Source organism: Telmatherina bonti, assembly GCF_933228915.1.
Source record: "Telmatherina bonti genome assembly, chromosome: 17".
In the NCBI taxonomy this organism is placed as follows: domain Eukaryota; kingdom Metazoa; phylum Chordata; class Actinopteri; order Atheriniformes; family Telmatherinidae; genus Telmatherina; species Telmatherina bonti.
In genome coordinates this window covers 1,691,169-1,698,210 of record NC_136615.1, presented here as the reverse complement: position 1 = coordinate 1,698,210, position 7,042 = coordinate 1,691,169, and positions in this window count along the sequence as shown.

Here is a 7,042-nt window from a genome sequence, read left to right as displayed (position 1 = left end):
CATTATACGCGTCGGAGCGAACCACACGCGTCACATTATACGCATCAGAGCGAACCACACGCGTCACATTATACGCATCAGAGCGAACCACACGCGTCACATTATACGCGTCAGAGCGAACCACACGCGTCACGTTAGACGCGTCAGAGCGAACCACACGCGTCACGTTATACGCGTCAGAGCGAACCACACGCGCCACTTTAGACGCATCAGAGCGAACTACACGTGTCACGTTAGACGCATCAGAGCGAACCACACGCGTCACATTATACGCATCAGAGCGAACCACACGCGTCACATTATACGCATCAGAGCGAACCACACGCGTCACGTTATACGCGTCAGAGCGAACCACACGCGTCACATTATACGCATCAGAGCGAACTACACGCGTCACGTTATACGCGTCAGAGCGAACCACACGCGCCACTTTAGACGCATCAGAGCGAACCACACACGTCACATTATACGCATCAGAGCGAACCACACGCGTCACATTATACGCATCAGAGCGAACCACACGCGTCACATTATACGCGTCAGAGCGAACCACACGCGTCACGTTAGACGCGTCAGAGCGAACCACACGCGTCACATTATACGTGTCAGTGCGAACCACACGCGTCACATTATACGTGTCAGTGCGAACCACACGCGTCACGTTATACGTGTCAGTGCGAACCACACGCGTCACATTATACGCATCAGAGCGAACCACACGCGTCACATTATACGTGTCAGAGCGAACCACACGCGTCATGTTAGACTTATCAGAGCGAACTACACGCGCCACTTTAGACGCGTCAGAGCGAACCACACGCGTCACATTATACGCGTCGGAGCGAACCACACGCGTCACATTATACGCATCAGAGCGAACCACACGCGTCACATTATACGCATCAGAGCGAACCACACGCGTCACATTATACGCATCAGAGCGAACCACACGCGTCACGTTATACGCGTCAGAGCGAACCACACGCGTCACATTATACGCATCAGAGCGAACTACACGCGTCACGTTATACGCGTCAGAGCGAACCACACGCGCCACTTTAGACGCATCAGAGCGAACCACACACGTCACATTATACGCATCAGAGCGAACCACACGCGTCACATTATACGCATCAGAGCGAACCACACGCGTCACATTATACGCGTCAGAGCGAACCACACGCGTCACGTTAGACGCGTCAGAGCGAACCACACGCGTCACATTATACGTGTCAGTGCGAACCACACGCGTCACATTATACGTGTCAGTGCGAACCACACGCGTCACGTTATACGTGTCAGTGCGAACCACACGCGTCACATTATACGCATCAGAGCGAACCACACGCGTCACATTATACGTGTCAGAGCGAACCACACGCGTCATGTTAGACGCATCAGAGCGAAACCACACGCGTCATGTTAGACTTATCAGAGCGAACTACACGCGCCACTTTAGACGCGTCAGAGCGAACCACACGCGTCACATTATACGCGTCGGAGCGAACCACACGCGTCACATTATACGCATCAGAGCGAACCACACGCGTCACATTATACGCATCAGAGCGAACCACACGCGTCACATTATACGCGTCAGAGCGAACCACACGCGTCACGTTAGACGCGTCAGAGCGAACCACACGCGTCACGTTATACGCGTCAGAGCGAACCACACGCGCCACTTTAGACGCATCAGAGCGAACTACACGTGTCACGTTAGACGCATCAGAGCGAACCACACGCGTCACATTATACGCATCAGAGCGAACCACACGCGTCACATTATACGCATCAGAGCGAACCACACGCGTCACATTATACGCATCAGAGCGAACCACACGCGTCACGTTATACGCGTCAGAGCGAACCACACGCGCCACTTTAGACGCATCAGAGCGAACTACACGTGTCACGTTAGACGCATCAGAGCGAACCACACACGTCACATTATACGCATCAGAGCGAACCACACGCGTCACATTATACGCATCAGAGCGAACCACACGCGTCACGTTTGACGCATCAGAGCGAACCACACGCGTCACGTTATACGCGTCAGAGCGAACCACACGCGCCACTTTAGACGCATCAGAGCGAACTACACGTGTCACGTTTGACGCACCAGAGCGAACCACACGCGTCACGTTAGACGCATCAGAGCGAACCACACGCGCCACTTTAGACGCATCAGAGCGAACTACACGTGTCACGTTAGACGCATCAGAGCGAACCACACGCGTCACATTATACGCATCAGAGCGAACCACACGCGTCACGTTATACGCGTCAGAGCGAACCACACGCGCCACTTTAGACGCATCAGAGCGAACTACACGTGTCACGTTAGACGCATCAGAGCGAACTACACGTGTCACGTTAGACGCATCAGAGCGAACCACACGCGTCACGTTAGACGCATCAGAGCGAACCACACGCGTCACATTATACGCATCAGAGCGAACCACACGCGTCACGTTATACGCGTCAGAGCGAACCACACGCGCCACTTTAGACGCATCAGAGCGAACCACACGTGTCACGTTAGACGCATCAGAGCGAACCACACACGTCACATTATACGCATCAGAGCGAACCACACGCGTCACATTATACGCATCAGAGCGAACCACACGCGTCACGTTAGACGCGTCAGAGCGAACCACACGCGTCACCTTAGACGCATCGGAGCGAACCGCACACGTCACGTTATACGCATCAGAGCGAAACCACACGCGTCACCTTAGACGCATCGGAGCGAACCGCACACGTCACGTTATACGCATCAGAGCGAAACCACACGCGTCACCTTAGACGCGTCGGAGCGAACCGCACACGTCACGTTATACGCATCAGAGCGAAACCACACGCGTCACCTTAGACGCGTCGGAGCGAACCACACGCGCCACTTTAGACGCATCAGAGCGAACTACACGTGTCACGTTAGACGCATCAGAGCGAACTACACGTGTCACGTTAGACGCATCAGAGCGAACCACACGCGTCACATTATACGCATCAGAGCGAACCACACGCGTCACGTTAGACGCATCAGAGCGAACCACACGCGTCACATTATACGCATCAGAGCGAACCACACGCGTCACATTATACGCATCAGAGCGAACCACACGCGTCACATTATACGCGTCAGAGCGAACCACACGCGTCACGTTAGACGCGTCAGAGCGAACCACACGCGTCACCTTAGACGCATCGGAGCGAACCGCACACGTCACGTTATACGCATCAGAGCGAAACCACACGCGTCACCTTAGACGCATCGGAGCGAACCGCACACGTCACGTTATACGCATCAGAGCGAAACCACACGCGTCACCTTAGACGCGTCGGAGCGAACCGCACACGTCACGTTATACGCATCAGAGCGAAACCACACGCGTCACCTTAGACGCGTCGGAGCGAACCGCACACGTCACGTTATACGCATCAGAGCGAAACCACACGCGTCACTTTAGACGCGTCAGAGCGAACCACACGCGTCACTTTAGACGCGTCAGAGCGAACCACACGCGTCACATTATACGTGTCAGTGCGAACCACACGCGTCACATTATACGTGTCAGTGCGAACCACACGCGTCACGTTATACGTGTCAGTGCGAACCACACGCGTCACATTATACGCATCAGAGCGAACCACACGCGTCACATTATACGTGTCAGAGCGAACCACACGCGTCATGTTATACGCATCAGAGCGAAACCACACGCGTCATGTTAGACTTATCAGAGTGAACTACACGCGCCACTTTAGACGCGTCAGAGCGAACCACACGCGTCACGTTAGACGCGTCAGAGCGAACCACACACGTCACGTTATACGCATCAGAGCGAAACCACACGCGTCACCTTAGACGCATCGGAGCGAACCGCACACGTCACGTTATACGCATCAGAGCGAAACCACACGCGTCACCTTAGACGCGTCGGAGCGAACCGCAAACGTCACGTTATACGCATCAGAGCGAAACCACACGCGTCACCTTAGACGCGTCGGAGCGAACCGCACACGTCACGTTATACGCATCAGAGCGAAACCACACGCGTCACTTTAGACGCGTCAGAGCGAACCACACGCGTCACATTATACGTGTCAGTGCGAACCACACGCGTCACATTATACGTGTCAGTGCGAACCACACGCGTCACGTTATACGTGTCAGTGCGAACCACACGCGTCACATTATACGCATCAGAGCGAACCACACGCGTCACATTATACGTGTCAGAGCGAACCACACGCGTCATGTTAGACGCATCAGAGCGAAACCACACGCGTCATGTTAGACTTATCAGAGCGAACTACACGCGCCACTTTAGACGCGTCAGAGCGAACCACACGCGTCACATTATACGCGTCGGAGCGAACCACACGCGTCACATTATACGCATCAGAGCGAACCACACGCGTCACATTATACGCATCAGAGCGAACCACACGCGTCACATTATACGCGTCAGAGCGAACCACACGCGTCACGTTAGACGCGTCAGAGCGAACCACACGCGTCACGTTATACGCGTCAGAGCGAACCACACGCGTCACATTATACGCATCAGAGCGAACCACACGCGTCACATTATACGCATCAGAGCGAACCACACACGTCACGTTATACGCATCAGAGCGAAACCACACGCGTCACCTTAGACGCATCGGAGCGAACCGCACACGTCACGTTATACGCATCAGAGCGAAACCACACGCGTCACCTTAGACGCGTCGGAGCGAACCGCAAACGTCACGTTATACGCATCAGAGCGAAACCACACGCGTCACCTTAGACGCGTCGGAGCGAACCGCACACGTCACGTTATACGCATCAGAGCGAAACCACACGCGTCACTTTAGACGCGTCAGAGCGAACCACACGCGTCACATTATACGTGTCAGTGCGAACCACACGCGTCACGTTATACGTGTCAGTGCGAACCACACGCGTCACATTATACGCATCAGAGCGAACCACACGCGTCACATTATACGTGTCAGAGCGAACCACACGCGTCATGTTATACGCATCAGAGCGAAACCACACGCGTCATGTTAGACTTATCAGAGCGAACTACACGCGCCACTTTAGACGCGTCAGAGCGAACCACACGCGTCACGTTAGACGCGTCAGAGCGAACCACACACGTCACGTTATACGCATCAGAGCGAAACCACACGCGTCACCTTAGACGCATCGGAGCGAACCGCACACGTCACGTTATACGCATCAGAGCGAAACCACACGCGTCACCTTAGACGCGTCGGAGCGAACCGCAAACGTCACGTTATACGCATCAGAGCGAAACCACACGCGTCACCTTAGACGCGTCGGAGCGAACCGCACACGTCACGTTATACGCATCAGAGCGAAACCACACGCGTCACTTTAGACGCGTCAGAGCGAACCACACGCGTCACATTATACGTGTCAGTGCGAACCACACGCGTCACATTATACGTGTCAGTGCGAACCACACGCGTCACGTTATACGTGTCAGTGCGAACCACACGCGTCACATTATACGCATCAGAGCGAACCACACGCGTCACATTATACGTGTCAGAGCGAACCACACGCGTCATGTTAGACGCATCAGAGCGAAACCACACGCGTCATGTTAGACTTATCAGAGCGAACTACACGCGCCACTTTAGACGCGTCAGAGCGAACCACACGCGTCACATTATACGCGTCGGAGCGAACCACACGCGTCACATTATACGCATCAGAGCGAACCACACGCGTCACATTATACGCATCAGAGCGAACCACACGCGTCACATTATACGCGTCAGAGCGAACCACACGCGTCACGTTAGACGCGTCAGAGCGAACCACACGCGTCACGTTATACGCGTCAGAGCGAACCACACGCGTCACATTATACGCATCAGAGCGAACCACACGCGTCACATTATACGCATCAGAGCGAACCACACGCGTCACATTATACGCATCAGAGCGAACCACACGCGTCACGTTATACGCGTCAGAGCGAACCACACGCGCCACTTTAGACGCATCAGAGCGAACTACACGTGTCACGTTAGACGCATCAGAGCGAACCACACACGTCACATTATACGCATCAGAGCGAACCACACGCGCCACTTTAGACGCATCAGAGCGAACTACACGTGTCACGTTTGACGCATCAGAGCGAACCACACGCGTCACGTTATACGCGTCAGAGCGAACCACACGCGCCACTTTAGACGCATCAGAGCGAACTACACGTGTCACGTTAGACGCATCAGAGCGAACCACACGCGTCACATTATACGCATCAGAGCGAACCACACGCGTCACGTTATACGCGTCAGAGCGAACCACACGCGCCACTTTAGACGCATCAGAGCGAACTACACGTGTCACGTTAGACGCATCAGAGCGAACTACACGTGTCACGTTAGACGCATCAGAGCGAACCACACGCGTCACATTATACGCATCAGAGCGAACCACACGCGTCACGTTATACGCGTCAGAGCGAACCACACGCGCCACTTTAGACGCATCAGAGCGAACCACACGTGTCACGTTAGACGCATCAGAGCGAACCACACACGTCACATTATACGCATCAGAGCGAACCACACGCGTCACATTATACGCATCAGAGCGAACCACACGCGTCACATTATACGCGTCAGAGCGAACCACACGCGTCACGTTAGACGCATCAGAGCGAACTACACGTGTCACGTTAGACGCATCAGAGCGAACCACACACGTCACATTATACGCATCAGAGCGAACCGCACACGTCACATTATACGCATCAGAGCGAACCACACGCGTCACATTATACGCGTCAGAGCGAACCACACGCGTCACGTTAGACGCGTCAGAGCGAACCACACGCGTCACATTATACGCATCAGAGCGAACCACACGCGTCACGTTATACGCGTCAGAGCGAACCACACGTGTCACGTTAGACTCATCAGAGCGAACCACACGCGCCACTTTAGACGCATCAGAGTGAACCACACGTGTCACGTTAGACGCATCAGAGCGAAC